General features: G+C 35.8%; 1 protein-coding gene across 5 annotated transcripts in view; it reads left to right on the forward strand.

Moving 5' to 3' along the window:
• USP47 (ubiquitin specific peptidase 47) overlaps nt 1-22,388 on the forward strand; it is a 120,845-nt gene that overhangs the window by 65,484 nt on the left and 32,973 nt on the right. The window lies entirely within an intron of this gene.

The following is a 22,388-nucleotide window of genomic DNA, read 5'->3' on the forward strand; positions in this document are numbered from 1 at the left end:
AATTTTAAAATGATGCAGGTATTATATAACCACAGATAATTTGAAGACTCAGAACTATATATAATTAACTTAGTTACTTATATATTGAGTATCAAATTGGGCAATTAAGATTTTCTCATTCCTCCTTTTGTTATCTATTTTTAACTGCGTTTTGATAATTTTATTATTGCATTTTATTCTTAGGTTTGCATATTGAATTGCTTATACAAAGGGAGAGTCTTGGAAGGAGTTAATTTGACATTTAAAATTAGAGTTCAGAAACATTTATTTGAACCTGTTATGAGCCAGGGGAAACTTTCAAAGCTAACTAAGATATCTGAAAAAGTAGAATTTCATCATGATGTTGCTTTGGATCTTACTTATGCTGCAGTCAAGCCGATGGTGGCTGCAGCTAAAATCAGTGTTCTTAAAGCTAGTCCATACTTTAGCCTCTAAAATAGTGCTACAAGTATGGTTTAGTACTCTGGCCTCTAGGACAATTGATGCCCTTTCTTTTTTTCTCCTATTTTTATATGACTTAAGGAAATAATCAGCAAGAAGTTATGGAATCAGTCAGTGGAAATCCAAAGGAGAAGACTTTCTGGATAGTGGAAGATCAGGCGTCCTTTGCTCCACTGTTTTTCAGTCAGCTTCCTGAATAGATTTGAAAAATTTTGTTAAGTGCTTAATAGTACCCTTTGTAAACTGCCACTCTGGGTATATGAGATTGGCATTGCTTTGAGTGGCTAGTTTTATTTTTCATTTTTGTTTTGTTTTTACTTTATTTATTTTGACAGTTTAAGGTAGAAGTGACATACTGAAAAATCATTAACATATGTGTTTCAGTGACTTATCTCCTAGCTTATTTTAAAATATTGGCATTTCTTTAACAAAATATACTAGGGAAATAGTCAGTAGTCCCAAGTGATATACACTATTTTTTCTACTTTATTTATGAAAGTATTTTTTATGTAAGATTTTTCACATATATGTTCAGTTTAGTTTTTCCTTTTTTTACATATTTATTGAATGTTGAGAAAGCTAGTTTTATTTGTGTTATGTTGGAATCTAATATTTGAGTATTCAGCAAATATAATTGCATAGCTAAATCTATATGTTGTAATTTATTCACCTGCTGAATCGTCACCACTCTCTTCAGTACATTATAGACATAGCAGTGGAATGATTTGGAGGACATTTTTGGAGAAGTGAAAAAAGTCACATTTCTAAATGAAATTCTCCAAATTCTCTCCTGCACTGATACATGGATGACGGTGGTGGTGGTGGTGGAGATTATTCAGTGGGAATTGGAAGTTACAGCTATGAAGCAGTATGTGAGCAGGTTTATAACACACATGCGCTAATAGGGCTTGCAGAAGGGAACCTAAACCTTCCTAGACTTTGCTGGAATCTCTTGAGGGAAATTACAGCAGGTGAAACTACCCAAGATAGGGGTTCTAAGGAGGATACTACCTTCAGAGAACTTTAGTTAGAGGTAAGTGGTTTCCCTTTATTTTCTGAATTCAAACTTATAACCTACACTTGTTAAACTGTAGAAATCATCATACAGCATCTAAATTTAGTGTTATATCACTGCTTGCCATTGTGTATTTTGTTAGTTCTATGTGTTTTAAAAAGAATTTGGCATAAATGTGGATTGTAAATGTCTAGTTAAAAGAAGCATTATAAAATCTCATTCAAACTCTTATAATATTTGGCCTTAATTTGAGTTGAACTCTTTTAAAATTTATTTTTCTACTTTTATTAAGGGTCTCTGGTATGTTTGCCGTATTGGCTGTGTATACATATACACATAAACATACTTGAATACATGCACACATAAATACACACATGTACTTACGTACAATACAACATTGATGGTTATATGTTCTGCTTATTATATATTCTGTTTAGTGAGCCATAATACTATAGTTATGTGTGTTCCATGAGGTTAACACCTGGTGTTTAATTTCAGATAATTAAGTGTGAAGTTCTGTTAAAAATGAAAGTTGTTTTTTTTAAACTTCATCTGAAACATCCAATTTCTATAGTTGTTTTATCTCCATGTTTAAATAAACTTGAGAATAATATTTAAGGTTAAATTAGAATGGAGTTGCCACTTAGTTAATTTATCATTATAACATCTGTAATCAATTTTCATGGTTATTTTTCACTGTGATTGATAACAGACTAGGTTTTTAGTAAGTGCTAGGAATCATGTATAGTTTTTTTTGTTGTTTTTTTTTTTTTGCGGTACGCGGGCCTCTCACTGTTGTGGCCTCTCCCGCTGCGGAGCACAGGCCCCGGACGCGCAGGCTCAGCGGCCATGGCTCACGGGCCCAGCCGCTCCGCGGCATGTTGGATCTTCCTGGACCGGGGCATGAACCCGTGTCCCCTGCATCAGCAGGCGGACTCTCAACCACTGCGCCACCAGGGAAGCCCCCTCACGTATAGTTTTTTAAAAAGCTTTTCATCCTAATATTTTCTTTGTTGAATCATTTCTTAGTTATTATAACTATAATATTTATTAAATTTCTGGTCTTCATTCTACCTGGCCAAGTAGTGAAAAGGGTTATTCTGCCATTCTGTCTCTCAGATTGAGTTCTATTCAACACTAGTCTCCAATGAGATTTAATAGATGTTTGGGAGAAGGCTTCTGATTAAATAAATTTGGGAAACTGTGTAGCTGTAATTCTCTGTGGGAAGTTTACAGTGCGTATTTAATTTTAAATGCCCTGAGTGTTCCTGTAGTGGAGAAATTTGTTTAACTGGGTTTAACCAATCTTATATTTTCTCTGTGGGACATGTCAGTATTTCAAGAGACACTAGGATTCTAAGGAACGTAGTTTGTGAAGCTCTGCATTAGATTAAGGTGATTTAAGGAAGTCTCTACTTTGTTACATTAACATTTATGTCCTTGGGACCTTGGGGGGGGAGTGAGAATACTAAAATATATGTTATAATTTCCTGTTGTTTCACATAGTTTGTTATTAATCCTGAAAGATTATATATATTAATCTTTTAAAAAACTTGATTCTCAGTGATTTATTAGGTAATTACAACCTTTTATTTTCACTGATTAGAGCTGTCTGTGTGAAACCAATCTCTCTGAACTTTATAATCAAAGAAACCTTGAATCTGCTCATTGCCAAGCATATTTGAGAATGTATTATTATAAGAAGATACTCCTAAATACATTCTAATGATATATAAAAATTGGAAATATTTTTATTGGTGAATTATGAAAACATTTTATAAACAAAAATGATATAGCCTCATATGTTTGACATTAACTAGGGAAGCTTTTCTACTTAATAGTAAATTTTATTTATTTTTAAATTTTTTTAATAGTAAATTTTAAACACTATCTTGTTATAGATACCCTTTGTCATGTATTTATTGAGTTGCTTATTCTGTGGCAGGCACTGTTCTAGACCATTTATTTTAGGGTAGTTTTATTTTCTTTCGGGATAAGTACATTTAAGTATCTGTTTATTATGACAAAATGTCTGAAATTGGATTTAGCTGTATAGTTCCATATAGTGTCTTTGGAAAGATCAGATTATGTACTTGTTCCCTAAGTAAACACAATTTAACTATCATTTTAAAGTTTTGAATAGAAAATTGTTAAATTCATAAGTATTTACAAAATCGTAAGTGTTCCAGGTATTTAGTGTACACAAGTTTATATCATAAGTGCTACCCTGATTTAACACGTAATTTGGACATTCTTATATGGCTGGCTTAACCACATAACTCATTTGGATGGTACAGTAGTCCAAATTTGTCCAAATATGTAAGCATCACATAAAGAAAACTCTCTTCCACAGACTCTATCCTCATTTTTCCAGGAATTTGTGTGGTTGGACATAGTGGGAACCAGTTTAAAAAGTGGGGACTTCTGCTTTCAGGATGATGGAGTAGATGTACATTGCCCTATTCCTCCCGCTAAAACAACTGAAAATCTTGAACATTATATATAAAATAAACATAAGAAGACTGAAAGGTGGAGAAAAGGCATAAAGACTAGGGACCTCAGGATTCAAGGAATGACATGGGGTGAGTTCCCTGGGTTTTCTTTTTGCCTAATATTTCCCAAACTTGAAGATGATGGCAGGCTGGAAATAGCAACTAGCACAGACTAGTAAGCCTGCTCTCCCTAGCCAAAAGACTGGGAAAGACAGAAAAGGTAGCCAGTAACTGCTATGCTCTAGCCAAACACTGCAGAAAGACTATGGCCCCAACCCTGACCCATGCCAGCCAAGGCTGAGTGGGGAGCCTAGACTTCCACCCTTATGAAGTTGTAACAAGGCTCTCCAACCCCCTGCTGGGGTGATTTCAGAGAAGATTGAGTAGGGAGGCAGGAGTTTCTTCCCTACTCGACAGTACTGAACCTCCCCACTGCCATTCTCCCTTTCCCCTGGTTAACTGTCATTAGAGACCATGTGGGGAGCCTGGCCTTACACTCCCACCTAAACAGTAAGGAGGTGCTCCTTTCCCTTCCCACTGGAGTAATGTTAGAGGAGGCCTAGGTGAGGGTCAGGACTTTCACCGCTTCCCAGGAGTAAGGAGGCTCTCCCCCTCCTACCTGTGGTGTTGGTGGAGGCCACAAAGGGAGCAGTAATGAGATACTCCTGCTGTCACAGCCCAGGTGGTGTCAGCGGAGGCTTACTGAGTAGCCAGAATCCCTACCCTTGCCAGCAGTAGTGAGGAACCCCTCCCCACCACCAGTTTCAACATTGGCCAAGTGAAATTGGACTTCTACTCCCACCTGGCAGTAATTGGGCAGGAACCTTTTCCCCAGCTGGAACAGTGTCAGAGGAAGCCAGCTAAACTGGAAGATTTAAAATAGGGTCCAGAATATCATAATACCCCACATATTAAGGTTTCAATTAAAGAAATCATTCTGTATTCTGAGAACCAGGAAAATTTCATTTTGAATGAAAGAAGAGAATCAAGAGACATAAACACCAAAATAACAGATGTTAGAATTATCTGACAAATATTTTAAAGCAGGCATCATAGAAATACTTCAGTGAGAGTTCCTAAACCCACTTGAAACAAATGAGAAAATTGAGAGTCCTGGGGAAGAAATAGCAGGTATAAAAAAAAATGAAACGGGAATTTAGAACTGAGAAATGCAAGAACCAAACTCAAAAAGTTAGTGGATAGGCTCAACAGCTGAATGGAAGAGACAGTGTATAATCAGTGAACCTGAAGATAGAACAATAGAAGTTACCCAATCTAAATAACAGAGAAAATAGACTGAAGGGGGGATAAAGATCCTCAGGGACCCATGGGACTATAACAAAGGGTCTAACATTTGTGTCACTGGAGTCCTGGAAGGAAAGGAAAAAGAAGGCAGGGCTAGAAAAATGAAGAAATAATGACTGAAGACTTCCCAAATTTGGCAAAAGGCATAAAGCCACAGGTCAAAGAAGCTGAGCAAACAACATAAGCCAAAAGAACTTCACGTCAAGTTCAATTATAGCTAAACTTTTGAAAACTAAAGACAAAATATCTTGAAAGCAGTGAGTGAGAAAAGGTACTGTTTCTACAGGAGAAAAGCACTCTGATTTCTCATAAGCAGATTTTTCATCAGAAACTATGGAGGCCTGAAGGCAGTGGCATATTTTTGAAGTGTTGAAAGAAAAGACCTGTCAACTAGAGTTTTATACCCAGTGAAAATATTCAGGAATGAAGGGAAAAATCAAGACATTCTTAGATGAGGGAACACTAAGAGAATTTGTCACTAGCAGACCTACCTTAAAAAAATGGCTAAAGAAATTTCTCTAAATAGAAAGGGAATGATAAAAGGAAGGTATATTGGAACATTAGGAATGAAGAAAGAACATAGTAAGCAAAAATTTGGGTAAATACAGTAGGCTTTCCTTGTCCTCCTGAGTTTTCTAAATTATGTTTGATAGTTGAACCAAAATTGTAACACTGTTTGATGTGGTTCTAAATGTATGTAGAGGAACTATTTAAGACAATTATATTATAAATGGGAGAAGGTAAAAAGACATAGAGGTAAGCTTTCTGTACTTCACTTGAACTGGTAAAAGGATGGGACCAACAGACAGATAAGTTTTGTGTATGTAATGTAATACCCAGAGCGACCACTGAAAGAGATAAACTCAAAAGCACTATAGATAAATCAAAGTAAAATTAAAAAAAATTTTTTTGGTCATCCACAGGAAGGCAGGAAAAATAAAACAAAACAAAAATTTAAAATAGCATACTTATTTACATGTAAATGGTCTAATTATACCAAATAAAAGGCAGAGGTCAGCATATTAGATTAAAAAAAAGTGACCCAACAGTATGCTAGCTACAAAAACTCCCTACAGTATATTGGTATAGGCAGGTTGATAGTAAAAGGATTGAAAATGTTATACCATGTAAACATTAATCAAGATAAATGAGGAATGGCTATATTAATATCAGGTAAAGTAGACTTTGAAGCAAAATTACTAGAGACAGAGAAGGGCATTATCTAATGATAAAAAGGTCAAGCCATCAAGAAGACAGCAATCCTAAATGTGTATGTACCAAGTAACAGAGCTGCAAAATACATGAGGTGAAAGCTGTCCTACCTGAAAGGAGAGACTGACAAATCTGCCATTATAGTTGGAGACTTCAATGCCCTTCTCAATAATTGATAGGTAGAATCTCTAGACAGAAAATTAGCAAAGATATGGAACTTAACAATACCATCAACCAACAAGATCCAACAGACATTTATAATATGGTCCACTCAGCAACAGCAGAGTATAACATTCAAGAGCCTGTGGACTACATACTAGGGTAGACCATATCCTGGGCCATCATACAAACCTCAATTTAAATTAAAATCATAGAGTATATGTTATTCAGCCACACTGGAGTCAAATTGGAAATCAACAGAAAGATAAGTGGAAAATCACCAAACATTTGAAAACTAAACAACACACTTAAATCCATGAGTCAAAGAGAAAGTCTCAAGGGAAATGTTTTTAAAAATACTTTGAACTGAATGGAAATGAAAATATAACATGTCAGAAATTTTGAGACACAGCTGAAGCAATACTACTGATAGGGGAACTTGGAACACTAAATGCTGCCCTTTAGCAAAAATTCTTAACATTAGAAAAAAGAGGAATTGTTTTGAATCAATAATCTAAGCTTCCACCTAACCTAGAAAAAAGAGCAAAAGAAACCCAAAGCCAGCAGAAGGAAGGACATAATAAAGAAAAGGACAGAAATCTGTGAAATTGAAAACAGAAAATTAATAAATGAGAGCTATTATTTGAAAACATCAATCCGATTGACAGACATTTAGCAAGATTGACAGAAGGGGAAAAAAGATAAGAAAAAATTTTCCGGTATTAAGAATGAAATTAGTACCACTACAAACCTTGTAGATATCAAAACGATAGTAAGGGACAACTCTGCAAACATAAATTTGATAACTCAGATGAAATGAGCCAATGCCTTGAAAAGCACAAAGTACAACTTATCTAATATGACTTGAATAGCCCTATAACTCTTAAGATATTAAATTCATAATTTAAAATCTCTTAGAAAGAAAATCTATAAGTTGGAATGGTTTCACTGGAGACTTGTACCAGGCATCTTTAGCACAGTGAACACCAGTTCTACACAACCCCTTCCAAAAAACAGAAAGGAAAGAACCCTTCTCAGTGTATTTTATGAAGCTAGTCTTATCCTCATACTAAACCAGACAAAGACAGTTAAAACTACAACAATAACAACAACAAAAAACAAAACAAGACACCAAAAAACTATGACCAAGCCACTATTCTTTATATATATATACACACACACATACACACACACACATATATATATCTTTATTGGAGTATAATTGATTTACAATGTTGTGTTAGTTTTTGCTATACAACAAAGTGAATCATCTGTATGTATACATATATGCTCATATCCCCTCCCTCTTGCATCTCCCTCCCACCCTCCCTATCCCACCCCTCTAGGTGGTCACAGCACGGAGCTAATCTCCCTGTGCTATGCGGCTGCTTCCTACTAGCTATCTGTTTTACATTTGGTAGTATATATGTGTCAGTGCCACTCATTCACTTTGTCCCAGCTTACCCTTCCCCCTCCCCATGTCCTCAAGTCCATTCTGTACGTCTGTGTCTTTATTCCTGTCCTGCCCCTAGATTCTTCAGAACTATTTGTTTTTTTAGATTCCACATATATGTTAGCATATGATATTTGTTTTTCTCTTCCTGACTTACTTCACTCTGTATGACAGACTAGGTCCATCCACCTCACTACAAGTAGCTCAATTTCATTTCTTTTTATGGCTGAGTAATAGTCCATTGTATATATGTGCCACATCTTCTTTATCCATTCATCTGCCAGCGCTTAGGTTGCTTCCATGTCCTGGCTATTGTAAATAGTGCTGCAATGAACATTGTGGTACGTGACGCTTTTTGAATTATGGTTTTCTCAGGGTATATGCCCAGTAGTGGGATTGCTGGGTTGTATGGTAGTTCTATTCTTAGATTTTTAAGGAACCTCTGTACTGTTCTCCATAGTGGCTATATCAGTTTACATTCCCACCAACAGTGGAAGAGGGTTCCTTTTTCTCCACACCCTCTCCAGCATTTATTGTTTCTATATTTTTTGATGATGGCCATTCTGACCAGTGTGAGGTGATACCTCATTGTGGTTTTGATTTGCATTTCTCTAATGATTAGTGATGTTGAGCATCCTTTCATTTGCTTGTTGGCAATCTATATGTCTACTTAGGAGAAATGTCTATTCATGTCTTCTGCCTATTTTTGGATTAGGTTGTTTGTTTTTCTGATATTGAGCTGTATAAGCTGCTTTTATATTTTGGAGGTTAATCCTTTGTCAGTTGCTTTGTTTGGAAGTATTTTCTCCCATTCTGAGGGTTGTCTTTTCGTCTTGTTTATGGTTTCCTTTGCTGTGCAAAAGCTTTTAAGTTTCATTAGCTCCCATTTGTTTATTTTTTATTTTATTTCCTTTTCTCTAGGTAGTGGGTCAAAAAGGATCTTGCTGTGATTTATGTCATAGAGCATTCTGCCTATATTTTCTTCTAAGAGTTTTATAGTGTCTTGACTTACATTTAGGTTTTTAATCCATTATGAGGGTTTTTTTGTATGGTGTTAGGAAGTGTTCTAATTTCGTTCTTTTACATGTAGCTATCCAGTTTTCCCAGCACCACTTATTGAAGAGGCTGTCTTTTCTCCATTGTATATTCTTTCCTCCTTTATCAAAGATAAGGTGACCATATGTGCATGGGTTTATCTCTGGCAAGCCAGTATTCTTAATGCATACAGATGGGAAAATCTTTGTCAAATTATTACCAAATAGAATTAAGCAATATATAAGGAGAATTATATACCATGTCTAAGTAGAGTTCGTTCTAGGGATTCAAGGCTTGTCAGTATGTAAAAAATCAATGACTGTAATCTAGCATATTAACAGAGAAAAGAAGAAAATTCACATGATCATATCAATTGACTTAGAAAAAGTACGTGACAAAGTTCAATATCCACTTATGATTAAAAAAACTATCTGAAAACTAGTAATGGAGGATAATTTTCTCAACCTGGTAAAGAATGTATTCAGAAATGTAGAGCTACCATCGTACTTCATGGTGAAAGACGGGATATTTTCTCCCTAAAACATCAAGGTTATCTAGGCAAGGATGTCTGCTGTCACTCTTATTCAGTTCAGTACTGGAAGTCATCGCCAGTACAGTAAGGCAAGAAGAGGAAATAAAAGGCATACCAATAAAAGGAAGAAATAAAATTGTTCCCCCCCTTTTTTATTTATTTTTATTTTTGAATTTTATTTATGTTTTATACAGCAGGTTCTTACCAGTTATCTATTTTATATATATTAAGCATATATAGGTCAATCCCAATCTCCCAATTCATCCCACCATAACCACCACCATCCCCCCGAGCCTGCTTTACCCCCTTGGTGTCCATAAGTTTGTTCTCTACATCTGTGTCTCTATTTCTGCCTTGCAGACTGGTTCATCTGTACCATTTTTCTAGATTCCACATATATGCATTCATAAATGATATTTGTTTTTCTCTTTTGATTTATTTCACTCTGTATGACAGTCTCTACAAATGACCCAATTTCATTCCTTCTTATGGCTGAGTAATATTCCATTGTATATACATACCACATCTTCTTTATCCATTCGTCTGTCGATGGGCATTTAGGTTGCTTCCATGACCTGGCTATTGAACATTGGGGTGCATGTGTCTTTTTGAATTATGGTTTTCTCTGGGTATATGCCCAGTAGTGGGTTTGCTGCGTCATTTGGTAATTCTATTTTTAGTTTTCTAAGGAACCTCCCTACTGTTCTTCACAGTGGCTGTTATCAGTTTACATTCCCACCAACAGTGCAAGAGGGTGCCCTTTTCTCAACACCCTCTCCAGCATTTGTTGTTTGTGGATTTTCTGATGATGCCCATTCTGACCAGTGTGAGGTGATACCTCATTGTAGTTTTGATGTGCATTTCTCTAATAATTTGTGATGTTGAGCAGCTTTTCATGTGACTCGTGGCCATCTGTATGTCTTCTTTGGAGAAATATCTATTTAGGTCTTCTGCTCATTTTTGGATTCTGTTGTTTGTTTTTTTGATATTGAGCTACATGAGCTATTTATATATTTTGGAGATTAATCCTTTGTTGATTCGTTTGCACATATTTTCTCACATTCTGAGGGTTGTCTTTTCATCTTGTTTATAGTTTCCTTTGCTGTGCAAAAGTTTTTAAGTTTCATTAGGTCCCATTTGTTTACTTTTGTTTTTGCTTCCATTTCTCTAGGAGGTGGGTCAAAAAACATCTTGCTGTGATTTACATCGAAGAGTGTTCTTCCTATGTTTTCCTCTAAGAGTTTTATAGTATCCAGTCTAACATTTAGGTCTTTAATCTATTTTGAGTTTATTTTTGTGTGTGGTGTTAGGGAGTGTTCTAATTTCATTCTTTTACATGTAGCTGTCCAGTTTTCCCAGCACCACTTACTGAAGACACTGTCTTTTTTCCATTGTATATCCTTGCCTTCTTTGTCGTAGATTAGTTGACCATAGGTGTGTGGGTTTATCTCTGGGCTTTCTAGCCTGTTCCATTGATCTATATTTCTGGTTTTGTGCCAGTACCATATTGTCTTGATTACTGTAGGTTTGTAGTATAGTCTGAATTCAGGGAGTCTGATTCCTCCAGTTCCATTTTTTTCTCTCAAGATTGCTTTGGCTATTTGGGGTCTATTGTGTCTTCATACAAATTTTAAGATTTTTTGTTCTAGTTCTGTAAAAAAATGCCATTGGTAATTTGATAGAGATTGCATTGAATCTGTAGATTGCTTTGGGTAGTATAGTCATTTTCACAATATTGATTCTTCCAATCCATGAACATGGTATATCTCTCCATCTGTTTATGTCATCTTTGATTTCTTTCATCAGCGTCTTATAGTTTTCTGAGTACAGGGCTTTTACCTCCCTTGATAGGTTTATTCCTAGGTATTTTATTCTTTTTGTTACAGTGGTACATGGGATTGTTTCCTTTATTTTTCTTTCTGATTTTTCATTGTTGGTGTATAGGAATGCCAGCGATTTCTGTGCATTAATTTTGTATCCTGCAACCTTACCAAATTCCATTGATTAGTTCTAGTAGTTTTCCGGTGGCATCTTTAGGATTTTCTATATATAGTATCATGTCATCTGCATACAGTGACAGTTTTACTTCTTTTCCAATTTGTATTCCTTTTATTTCGTTTTCTTCTCTGATTGCTGTGGCTAGGACTTCCAAAGCTATGTTGAATAATAATAATGAGAGTGGACATCCTTGTCTTGTTCCTGATCTTAGAGGAAATGCTTTCAGTTTTTCACCATTGAGAATGATGTTTGCTGTGGGTTTGTTGTATATGGCCTTTATGATGTTGAGGTAGGTTCCCTCTGTGCCCACATTCTGGAGAGTTTTTATCATCAATTTGTGTTGAATTTTTTCAAAAGCTTTTTCTGCATCTATTGAGATGATTATATGGTTTTTATTCTTCAATTTGTTCATATGGTTTATCACATTGATTGATTTGCATATATTGAAGAATCCTTGCATCCCTGTGATAAATCCCACTTGATCATGGTGTATGATCCTTTTAATGTACTGTTGGATTCTGTTTGCTAGTATTTTGTTGAGGTTTTTTGCATGTATATTCATCAGTGATATTGGTCTGTAATTTCCTTTTTTTGTGGTATCTTTGTCTGGTTTTGGTATCAGTGTGATGGTGGCCTCATAGAATGAGTCTGGGAGTGTTTCTTCCTTTGCTATATTTTGGAAGAGTTTGAGAGGATGGGTGTTAGCTCTTCTCTAAATGTTTCATAGAATTCGCCTGTGAAGCCATCTAGTCCTGGACTTTTGTTTGTTGGAAGATTTTTAATCACAGTGTCAATTTCATTCCTTGTGATTCATGTGTTCATGTTTTCTGTTTACTCCTGGTTCTTTCTTGGAAGGTTATACCTTTCTAAGAATTTGTCCATTTTATTGGCATAGAGTTGCTTGTAGTAGTCTCTTAGGATGCTTTGTATTTCTGCCGGGTCTGTTGTAACTTCCCCTTTCTCATTTCTAATTTTATTGATTTGAGTCCTCTCCCTCCTTTTCTTGATGAGTGTGGCTAAAGGTTTGTCAATTTTGTTTATCTTCTCAAATTACCAGCTTTTATTTTTATTGATCTTTGCTATTGTTTTTTTTTTTGTTCTATTTCATTTATTTCTGCTCTGATCTTTATGTTTTCTTTCCTTCTACTGACTTTGGGTTTTGTTTGTTCTTCTTTCTCTAGTTCCATTAGGTGTAAGGTTAGATTGTTTATTTGAGATTTTTCTTGTTTCTTGAGGTAGGATTGTATTGCTATAAACTTCCCTCTTAGAACTGCTTTTGCTGCAACCCATAGAGTTTGGATCATCGTGTTTTCATTGTCATTTGTCTCTAGGTATTTTTTGATTTCCTCTTTGATGTCCTTAGTGATTTCTTGGTTATTTAGAAACGTATTGTTTAGCCTCCATGTGTTTGTGTTTTTTACATTTTGTTCCCTGTAATTGATTTCTAATCTTAGAGTGTTGTGGTCAGAAAAGATGCTTGACATGATTTCAATTTCTTTTTTTTTTTAATTTTATTTATTTATTTTATACTTATTTATTTTTGGCTGTGTTGGGTCTTCGTTGCTGTGCACGGGCTTTCTCTAGTTGTGGTGAGTGGGGGCTACTCTTCATTGCAGTGCATGGGCCTCACTGCAGTGCCTTCTCTTGTTGTGGAGCATGGACTCTAGGTGCGCAGGCTTCAGTAGCTGTGGCACGCGGTCTCGGTAGTTGTGGCTCGTGGGCTCTAGAGCACAGGCTCAGTAGTTGTGGCACACGGGGTTAGTTGCTCTGCGGGATGTGGGATCTTCTGGGACCAGTGCGCGAACCCATGCCCCCTCCATTGGCAGGCGGATTCTTAACCACTGCGCCACCAGAGAAGCCCGATTTCAATTTTCTTAATTTTGCCAAGGCTTGATTTGTGACCCAAGATGTGATCTGTCCAGGAGAATGTTCCATGTGCACTTGAGTATAAATTATAGTCTGCTGTTATTGGCTGGAATGTCATATAAATATCAAATCTATCTGGTCTATTGTGTCATTTAAAACTTGTGTTTCCTTATTAATTTTCTGTCTGGATGATCTGTCCATTGGTGTAAGTGAGGTGTTAAAGTCCCCCACTATTATTGTGTTACTGTCGACTTCCTCTTTTAGAGCTGTTAGCAGTTGCCTTAATGTGTATTGAGGTGCTCCTATGTTGGGTTCATATATATTTATAATTGTTATATCTTTTTCTTGGACTGATCCCTTGATCATTATGTAGTGTCTTTCCTTGTCTCTTGTAATATTCTTTATTTTAAAGTCCATTTTATCGTATATGAGGATTGCTACTCCAGCTTTCCTTTGATTTCCATTTCCATGGAATATCTTTTTTCCATCCCTTCACTTTCATTCTGTATGTGTCCCTAGGTCTGAAGTGGGTCTCTTGTAGACAGCATATATATGGGTCTTGTTTTTGTATCCATTCAGCGAGCCTATGTCTTCTGTTTGGAGCATTTAATCCATTCACGTTTAAGGTAATTATCGATATGTATGTTCCTATGACCATTTTCTTAATTGTTATGGGTTTGTTTTTGTAGGTCCTTTTCTTCTCTTGTGTTTCCCACTTAGAGAAGTTCCTTTGCATTTGTTGTAGAGCTAGTTTGGTGGTACTGAATTCTCTTAGGTTTTGCTTGTCTGTAAAGCTTCTGATTTCTCTGTCGAATCTGAATGAGATCCTTGCTGGGTAGAGTAATCTTGGTTGTAGGTTCTTCCCTTTCATCACTTTAAATATATCATGCCACTCCCTTCTGGCTTGTAGAGTTTCTGCTGAGAGATCATCTGTTAACCTTATGGGAGTTCCCTTGTATGTTATTTGTCATTTTTCCCTTGTTGCTTTCAGTAATTTTTCTTTGTCTTTAATTTTTGTCAGTTTGATTACTGTGTGTCTCGGCATGTTTCTCCTTGGGTTTATCCTGCCTGGGACTCTGCGCTTCCTGGACTTGGGTGGCCAATTCCTTTCCCATGTTAGGGAAGTTTTCGACTATAATCTCTTCAGATATTTTCTTGGGTCCTTTCTCTCTCTGTTCTCCTTCTGGGACCCCTATAATGCGAATGTTTTTGCATTTAATGTTGTCCCAGGGGTCTCTTAGGCTCTCTTCATTTCTTTTCATTCCTTTTTCTTTATTCTGCTCCATGGCAGTGAATTCCACCATTCTGTCTTCCAGGTCACTTATCCATTCTTCTGCTTCTGTTATTCTGCTATTGATTCCTTGTAGTATATTTTTCATTTCAGTTCTTGTATTGTTCATCTCTGTTTGTTCTTTAATTCTTCTAGGTGTTTGTTCTTTAATTCTTCTACGTCTTTGTTAAACATTTCTTGCACCTTCTCGATCTTTGCTTACATTCTTTTTCTGTGGTCCTGCATCATCTTCACTATCATTATTCTCAATTCTTTTTCTGGAAGGTTGCCTATCTCTGCTTCATTTAGTTGTTTTTCTGGGGTTTTATCTTGTTCCTTCATCTGGGACGTAGCCTCTGCCTTTTCATCTTGTCTATCTTTCTGTGAATGTGGTTTTCATTCTAGTGGCTGTAGGATTGCAGTTCTTCTTGCTTCTGCTGTCTGCCCTCTGGTGGATGAGGCTATCTAAGAGGCTTGTGCAGGCTTCCTGATGGGAAGGTCTGTTGGTGGGTATTGCTGGGTGTTGTTCTGGTGGGCAGAGCTCAGTAAATCTTTAATTTGCTTGTCTGCTGATGGGTGAGGCCGAGTTCCCTCCCTGTTAGTTGTTTGGCCTGAGGTGGCCCAGCACTGGAGCTTACAGGCTTTTTGGTGGGGCTAATAGTGGATTCTGTGAGGACTCATGCCAAGGATTACTTCCCAGGTAGGTCTGATTCATTCTCCTGTGGGGTCACTGTTCCTTCCCCCTGGGTCCTGATGTGCACACTATGTTTGTGCTCTCCAAATGTGGAGTCTGTTTCCCCCAGTTTTGTCAAAGTCCTGCAGTCAAATCCCACTAGCCTTCAAAGTCTTATTCTCTGGGAAGTCCTCCTCCCATTGCCAGACCCCTAGGTTGGGATGCCTGATGTGGGGCTCAGAACCTTCATTCCAGTGGGTGGACTTCTGTGGTATAATTGTTCTCTAGTTTGTGAGTCACTCACCCGTGGTTATGAGATATGATTTTATTGTGATTGCGCCCTTCCTACCGTCTCATTGCGGCTTCTCCTTTGTCTTTGGTTGTGGGGTATCTTTTTTTGTGAATTCCAGTATCTTCCTGTCGATGAGTGTCCAGCAGTTATTTGTGATTCCAGTGCTCTCGCAAGAGGGAGTGAGCACACGTCCTTCTATTCCGCCATCCTGAACCACTCTTACCTGCTCCCCCACCTTTTTTAAACAACATAATATTTTGTATAGAAAACATGAAGACATTTACCAAAACAAAACCCTAGAACTAATAAGTGAGTTTAATAGGTAGCAGGATATAAGATAAACATACAAAAATCAATTGTATTTCAAAAATACTAGCAATGAAATGTGGAAAGTGAAATTAAAAATACAATACCATTTATAGTTGTGGGGCAAAAAAAGCCTTAGGTGTAAACCTAACAAAATATGTACTGGACTTATGTGCTGGAAACTATAAATTCTGAAAAGAATATTTAAGTAAAGGGAGAGACATACTGTCCTCATTGATTGGAATATTCACATGGTAAAGATGTAGATTCTCCCCCAAATTGTATAATTTTAATGAAATTCCTTTCAAAATCTGAGAAGATTTTTCAAGCTCATTCTAAAAAAAATAGCTAGAATAGCTAAGAGAATTTTGGAAAAAGAATAAAGTAGGAGAAATCAGTCTCCTTGATCTCAAGACTTATTATACAGCTACAGTAATCAGGACTGTATGGTATTGGAGGAATAGACAAATAGATCAGTGGAACATAATAGAAAACCCAGAACTAGAGCCATATAAACATGCCCAGCTGATTTTTTTTAGAATTGCACAGTGCAATTCAATTCAGCAAGGATGGTCTTTTAAACAAATGATGTTAAAACCATTGGGAATTCATATATACAAAAATGAACCTTTACTTAAACCTTACAGCTTGTAAAAAAATTAACTCAAAATGGATCATAGACTTAAAAAAAATGTAAAGTTGCAAACTTTTAGAAATAAAACACAGGAAAAAATCCTCTAGAAAAAGGGTTAAGCAGTGAATTCTTAGACTTGATACCAAAAAGTGCAATCCACAAAGGGAAAAATTGACAAGTTGTATCTCAACAAAATTTTAAAACACTTGTTCTTTGAAAGCCCATGTGATGAAGGTAAGAGAAGCTACAGACTGGGAGAACATATTTGGAAACCCCATATCTGACAAAGGACTAGTATCTAGAATACATAAAGACGTCTCAAAACACAATAGTAAAAAATGATAACAGTCCATTTAGACAGTTGGCAAAAGACATAAACAACATTTCATGTAAGAGGATATGCAGATATCAAATAAATACAGGAACAGATGTTCAACATCACTAGGGAAATGCAAATTCAAACCATAATGAAGATAACACTCTCTACCAACAGAATGGCTAAAATAAAAAATAATGGCAGCACAAAAAGCTGACAACAGTGTGGAGGAACTGGATCACTCATGTTTTTGGTGGGAATGTGAAAAGTTACAGGCAGTTTCTCATAAAACTAAATATGAAATTATCATAACCTCCAGCAATTGTACTCTTGGTTATTTATCCCAGAGAAACAAAAACTTATCAAATATTCATAATGTCTTTATTTTTAATATTCTGTAACTGGAATCAACCCAGATGTCCTTCAACAAGTAAATGGTTTAACACACTGTGGTACAAACAAACCATAGAATACTACTTAACAATAAAAAGGGACAAACTACCGATACACACAGAAACTTGAATGAATCTCCAGGGAATTATGCTGAGTGACAAAAACCAATCTCAAAAGGTTACATATGGTTCCATTTATATAACATTCTTGATAAAACAAAATTTTAGAACTGGGAGATGGATTAATTATTGCCAGAGCTTGTAGATTAGTTGGCACCAGGGGAAGGATGGGTAGGTGGTTACTATAAAAGGACAACATGAGGGATCCTTGTGGTGTAGGAACTGTTCAGTCTCTTGACTATGGTGGTGGATATATAAGCCTATACAGGTAATAAAATTGTAAAGAACTTACTACACACACATAGACAGACAAATGAGTACACTGAAACTGAGAAAATTGGAATAAGATTGGTGGGTTATATCAATGTCAGTATCCTGATTGTGATATTATACTATAGTTTTGCAAAATGTTATCAAATGGAGAATGGCAAAGTGTACAGGAGGCTCTGTATTATTTCTTATAATTGTATGTGAATCATCAGTTATCACAACAATTGCAATTAAAAGTAGATGGCTTAAGTAAAAGTAGAGTTCTTTTCCTAGTTTAAAAGAGAAAACTATATGTTCTGGGAAAGATAGTTGACTCTCTGTAAGGAAGACATGTAACTGTATTTCAATAGCACAGAATTGCTAAGTCGAAATCAGTTAGAAAATAGTTATCAGTAGTGGTTCTAATTTATCTTCCGTAGTTCAGTCTGAAAAGTAAAGTATTATATTTTAGCAACCATTTCTTCATTCAAGCCGAAGTAGATGTTGAATGATGGAGAAAGAATTATATATATAAGTTAAGAGTAAAAATAAGTGAGAGGATTTATATACCATTCCTTGGTTCTATCTTTTGATTGCACTGTACCTAGATTTTCTGTATTTCTTACTCAGAGAACTAAGGATGTAAGACTTCTCTATGTTCTATTCTGAACTCTGGAGATCAGGGTCTAAAAAACTCTGCACAATTACACTTTGTATAATATATAAGGAGGTGTAAGCTCTAGAAAATAAAACTATTATCTTCACTCTGGAATGATGAAAAACAATCACAGTCAATCCAGAGCTAGTTTGGAAACATGACACAAGAATAACATACTCAAGAGGACAGCTCATGGTAAGCAGTATAGTTTTTTTGTGTGTATTAATAATGGCATAATGTTTATTATATTTTCCATTTTTATGATCCATAACTTATTTTTTTGTTATCTAAAATATAGTTTGGCATGATTTTTAGTTATCTTGTACATCACATTAAGTGAAGACAAATGTATATAACCACATTAGCCCATAATTTACATAATTGTTGAATGAATAGATGAATTGAAGCTAATTTTTATGACTGAATAATTTTATTTATAATTATTCTGGGGTCAACTTTTAAAAAAATGAATAAGAAGCTAAAGAAAATTATTAACATAGCTTTAACTGTTTTCTAAATCTAAAGGAAAATGGTGGCTACCTCAATCTCCATATCTCCACATATCCTCCCAAAACCATAGGCTAGAAGGAACACAAATGAAACCCAACTAACCCATACTTTCTGGATTGCTAGGAGACAATGACATGAACTTCAGATTACCTGAAAGTAGCAAAATTATCAAGTGCCAGTGGAGCTTCCACTACTGCTGCAAGTCTGTATATGTGGAGAGTATGAAGTGGGATGCTTTAGAGACTATGAAACAGAAGAGAGGGGACTGGAAGACTTAAACAAAATGAAGACAGAATCACCCTCAAAAAGAGAAAGTACAACAGTATGTGCCAAAATAGTGAACACAGACTGGGACTTGGTAGTTTATAGTACCAGCTACCAGGAAGGAGTTTTAGAGCGTGTAGTAACTTAGGAAGTGGCGGCCTTAGAGGAATTTTGCTTCTAGAGAAGGAGATAAACAGAGAAGGGGTGATGCCACTGAGTCCTAGCAGTGAGGAGAAAACAAGAAGAAGAAGAAAAATAAAGTGTTCTGCAAAATGAAAGAAGACACCAACCTCTTTTCCCCCATTACCCATTCAAGAAATTACACTTCACTAAGTTGACAGAAGGTACTCACAAACTAAAGAACGCTGTCCACAAGATGAGTAAGGGAAAAATCAAACTTACACAGCAGCAGTGTTGGAAGAAAACAGAAAATATGTATTAAATCATTTCAGCTGATGAAAATCTATACACACACAACCTCAAAACCTTAGAGAAATAACCACAAAGTAGCATACTGTAACACAGTACTCTAGACTAAGTTAAGTATTCTCAAGCAAGCAGAACAGAACTTGGTATCCAAAAATTTAAGGAGAGAAATGGATTAAAGAAAAAACCAAGCAAACAAGAAATGCAATGCAAGCTGATCAAACTCAGGAAGGAAATTTAAAAAAAGACAAGACTACATTAGAAATGAAGAATTAACTATAAAATGCTCAAGAGAAAATAGAATGGAATGAAAATCTAAGGAGGAACATAGAATGAAAATGAGATAAAGAAGTAAAAATTAGGATCTCAGAGCAAGTGATGGAAAGGAAAGGCTGGCAAAGGAGGTCCAACATAATTGGAATCTGTGAAGAATAAAAATAACTCAGTAGAACAAAACTTATAAACTATAATCCAGGAACACTTTCTGGAAATAGGGGAAATTTAAATCTACCTTTTGAAGGACGCACCACTGTACCTAGAAAAATGGACCTGGAATGAGTAACTGAGACATATTTTAGTAAACTGCTAAACTTGAAAGACAAATGGGGCTGGCATCATACCTTTGAAGAGCAACATGCAAATCATGGCAATAGAATGGCAATTTCAAGAAAATCAAGAAAAAGTACAGGCCAAGGATTTGCTATCCAGCCAAGTTCTTCTTCAATTATTATGGCAATAGAAAATCAACTTTTGAATATTGAAGAACTCATAGACCATTGTATCCATAAGCCTTCTTGAGGAGATTGTTGGAGGATGATCTCCATCCACCCAAGAGACCACTGGGGAAGCTTCAGCAAAAGGACCGTGAGCATTTAATATACTAAATTGTAGAATTAAGGACTAAATAAAACAAGGGTGGGGACATGGAAAAAAGAAAGTATGAAATGTTACATGTTAAACAACGTACAGAGAATACCATTCTTAAAAAAGGAAGAGAGTGAGAAGGGAAAGTAGAATGAGATCATAGACTTAAATAGGTGGGAGACCAAGGCTATCATTTAAAATCGGCCGACCAGACACTAAAAGCTTAAGTAAGGAAAAGGAAGGATTAAGGGCACTAACAAAAGTACATATAAATGCACTAGAAAAAAATTACTAACCTTCCTAAATACTAAAAGAAAATGTAAAAAATAGCGAAAACACCATGTAGAAAAAGAAACACAGTAAATATTACTTAATAGAGTAATTAAAATATACAATAGTGACTGAGATGAAGCAAAACATCAGTCATATTAAATATGGATGGGCTTAAATTGCCTATTAAAGGCAAAAGATTTTCAGGTTGGCTTATAAAACAAACATTATATTAAAATTTGGTTTAAACAAGAATCCAATAGTGGATGCTAAACTAAGGTGGAAAGTTCTTTAAAGCATAGTAGTTTTGTATGGTCTCCAAGTGTCTCCTTACAAATTGCTTATTAGCCACAAGAGGAAAAAAATAATAACCACATAGTGAAAAAACTGGGCAACACCTTGACCACGTGATTGAAGTTAATATCACCAGTAAGGATGTTAGGGACATCTTGCCCTTTGACTGTGATACCCTTAGAAGAACACATCATTACTTACTTACATTAGTCTAGTAAGGAATGCATAACCTGAATCTAAGGAACATCAGACAAACCCAAATTGCAGAACATTTTTATAAAATAACTGGCCTCTTCAAAATTGTTAATGTTATGAAAGAAAGGCTTTGAAACTGTACCCGACAAAATGAATCTGAAGAGGCAGACAGCCAAATGCAGTCTGTTTTCCTGGATTTGATTCTGTACTGGATGGGGAGAAATACTATAAAGGACATTATTAGGATAATTGACAGAATTGGAATATAAACTGACACAAGTACTTTACCAATATTAAATTTTCCTGAGTTTGATAACTCTTCTGTTTATGTAAGAATATGTTTTTTCTTAAAAAGTCACATTGAAGTATTAAGAGGAAAAGCATGTATGAACCTACTCTCAAGTGGTTCGGAAAAACACATAATGTGCGTGTGGGTGGGAGAATGATAAAGCAAGGTAGCAAAATGTTAAAAGTTGGTGTGTCTAAGTAAAACGTTTAAGGGAATTTTCTTTAAACTTTTCTCCGGGTTTAAAAGAAGAAGAAGAAAAAAAAATAGATAGCTCTGGCTGTGAACTATAAGCCAGAGATCAATACGTACATATAGCTTAGTTTAGTAAAGTAGAATTTGAGTTACATAATGTTCTCACTCTCCCTTTACCCTCCCCCTGCTTTTTGAAGATATTGAGTGTTTTAACAGTTCAGTAATCCATTCGGAAAGCTCAGCTGATTTGGTATCAGTCTGTGTTAAGCTATAGATGTGATTGCTCTTAAAGCTTTTACCTCTCATGTTTTTAAAGAATTTGCCTTTTTCGTACTTAAAAATATGGGAAAAAATCCCCCCAAAATCGTTTTCTAAATGTGTCCTTTCCTATGACCTCCTGTAAAACACTTGATTATGTGGAGAAAAGCCAGCTACTTGGTCCCCCTCCCTACCCCATTGGTTCTTCTTGTGTTCTGAGGACCAAATAGGAGATGGATGAAGTTAGAAGCATTTTGTATATTTTTTCATATTTTTTATCTTATTCCAAAATAAGCTATACAAAGCAATATGTGGATAGTAGTTTTTGTATGCTTTGCTAGCTGTTTTACAACTAAGTCCATTTTGCTAGATCAAGCTCCCTTATCTTTTGAGGAACAACTTGTTCTA

Source organism: Tursiops truncatus, chromosome 8 (genome assembly GCF_011762595.2).
Source record: "Tursiops truncatus isolate mTurTru1 chromosome 8, mTurTru1.mat.Y, whole genome shotgun sequence".
NCBI classification, from domain to species: domain Eukaryota; kingdom Metazoa; phylum Chordata; class Mammalia; order Artiodactyla; family Delphinidae; genus Tursiops; species Tursiops truncatus.